Source organism: Amborella trichopoda, chromosome 10, assembly GCF_054954075.1.
Source record: "Amborella trichopoda isolate Santa Cruz 75 chromosome 10, AtrichopodaSantaCruz75HAP2 v2.0, whole genome shotgun sequence".
Taxonomy (NCBI): Eukaryota; Viridiplantae; Streptophyta; class Magnoliopsida; order Amborellales; family Amborellaceae; genus Amborella; species Amborella trichopoda.
Window position 1 is genome coordinate 30,581,957 of NC_142345.1, and position 2,471 is coordinate 30,584,427.

Genomic DNA, 2,471 nt, shown 5'->3' on the forward strand with positions numbered 1-2,471 from the left:
TGCTTTCACCATGTGTACATAGAGTCAACTAAGGTGGCTGATTCTCTCGCAAAAGTGGGGCTTTCTACTACTTGTGACTTCTTTCAGTCGATAAAGGCTTGGGAAAATTTTTAAAAAAACTTCAACACAAAACTTTCTATGTAATTTACCTCTAAATTAATTTTTTTTTTCATTTTTTTTTCTCCATAATACACTTTCAATACAAATACCCCTCCAACCAAAATAAAGGGGCAATTTTTGGACCCAGGCAATGATGGGTCGGATCCTCCGGTCCAAGTCTATTGCCACCCCTGACGACAATCTTCACTGGATAAGAAGGGCTCCTTGTCGACAATCTTCAATGGATAAAAAGGGCCCCTTGTCAACAATCTTCAATGGATAAGACGTGCTCCTTGTCGACAATCTTCAATGGATAAGAAGGGCTCCTTGTTGATAATCTTCAATGGATAAGAAGGGCACCTTGTCGGCTCTCTCTCTCTCAAAAGTCTCAACACACCCTCCACCCTCTCCCACTCCTATAAATAGGGGTGACTCTAGGTGATCTTCACATCCTACTCTTTTAACAAGTGCTGCTTGCTCATTGAAAATGGCTTCCAAGACTCTTTTCATCCTAGGCATACTCTTGATTGCCTTCCTCCTCATCTCTTCTGAGGTTTGTGCTAAGGAGGTTGATGCTGGTAAGGAGTGTCATTCCATTTACAAACACGTAGTTTAGTTGTGTATATGCATTGTTTTCCAATAACTTTTGCATATTTAGTTAGATATGGAAATGCATTAGATGATGAAGGTGAAGGTTTCACATCCTCCACTCAAAGTCCACAAAATGTGAAAGTCTTTGTTTGCAAGAACTACGCCTTCCAGCCGTCCGCCGTGTTATCAGACGGCTGGGGCGAAGTGAAGTTTCCTACCGAAGATTCACAATGCTTATTTATTTGTATAGGTAAATACATTGACTCACTATAAATGCTATATAAGAACTCCAGAAATAATTGTTAAATTTCTTTTTAAATTTTGCCATATTTTTTCTGACCACATGAAGATTTGTGCATGCCGTGGCGGCCTTAATATTCTTCTTTGTATCGTTCCAAGTTCATCAGATGTCTGGGATTGCATCACTAAATCAAATATTAGCAAATAAATGAGGGATGAATATACATTAAAAACACGCTCTAGTTGTTCACGATGAAGATTTTTCTATAACTCCAAAAATCTTATTCTCTTTTTTTTCTCACTAAAAAATGACCAGTCGCTCTTGTTTCGCTGTGGCAGAGGAAGTTGTAGATAAGGAAGCTGCACAAACAGAGCAATACCGTCGATGTCGCCACAGATGCTGTGGCCATAGGGGGTGCTATTGTTGTTCCCAAACTGAGTTCGAAGCCCTCTCCGGGTATGGATGTCGCCACAGATGCTGTGGCCATAAGGGGTGCTATTGTTGCTCCCAAACTGAGTTCGACGCCCTCGCCAAAGCACAAGTAAACACTGAGGCCAAGCCCCATAACTAGACTTTCAGTCTAATGTGGCCTGTGTGTTTGGTTACAAGTCATGTACTTATAATACAGTATCTGCAGTAAATAAAGGCCATGTTGAGCATGCCCTTCCTTAAGGTTATCTATGCATAACCTTGTGCTATGTGGATTGTATATGTAGCCCTTTTGTGAATGGTTTATAAGTATCTTCATTGTGTCATTGCGATATGAGTATGATGTTCCCTTTTCTTTCTTTTTTTCTTTTTTCTTTTTTTTTATATGTTATTGCCTATTCATTTTCTGGTTGGAAAGTATTGCTTTAGTCTTGATAAGTAGATAAAAGTATTATTTATTCTGGTTAAATACTTGTATTTGATCTCATATTTTGGGTAAAGTTGATGGAGAATGTAGCAAGTAGAAACTAGCTAATGGCTTCAATTTAAGAAATGGTACCATTTCAAACTGGAAACCTTTTGTTCATTTGTATCTAATGTATGCTATAATTAAATAATTGGATTTTTAAAATAATTGGATTTTCAATTATCTTAACAAATGTCATATTGATAGAGTGATATACGTAGGGATCTTAAAAAATTTCCTAAACTATAAAATGCTCCATTTATAGGTGGAAATTATAAATAAGGTCGATCAACCCACATTTTTTCTATATTTTCAAAATTTCCTCTGGGTCCAAGAACATCCTCGGACCGACTTTTAATATATTTTTGAAGTGTTTATGTTAGTTGGGCACTATCCTAAAGCTTGGAACGATACCCTACTAACAAAACAAAAAAAAAACAAATAAAAAAGAAAACAAACAACAAATTTGGACCTAGGATTCAATCCCCGGACCGAAAAGCAATTTTTTAAAAAATAAACATAGGCATGATGACCGACCTTCTTAGTAATTTCTACCTATAAATGAAGCATTTTGTATTTTAGAAAACAATTTAGGGTCCGTATGTAACTCACTCTATTTTATAACAAAAATGTTGATTATGAATA

The 2,471-nt window shown here is 36.6% G+C and overlaps 1 long non-coding RNA gene across 1 annotated transcript; it reads left to right on the forward strand.

Annotated features, from left to right (window-relative positions):
- The first annotated feature begins 546 nt into the window (after positions 1-546).
- LOC18429759 (uncharacterized) lies at positions 547-1,686 on the forward strand. The gene is made up of 2 exons (XR_016042579.1): positions 547-677; positions 1,270-1,686. It is a non-coding gene; the product is annotated as an uncharacterized LOC18429759 (long non-coding RNA).
- Positions 1,687-2,471: the final 785 nt, after the last annotated feature.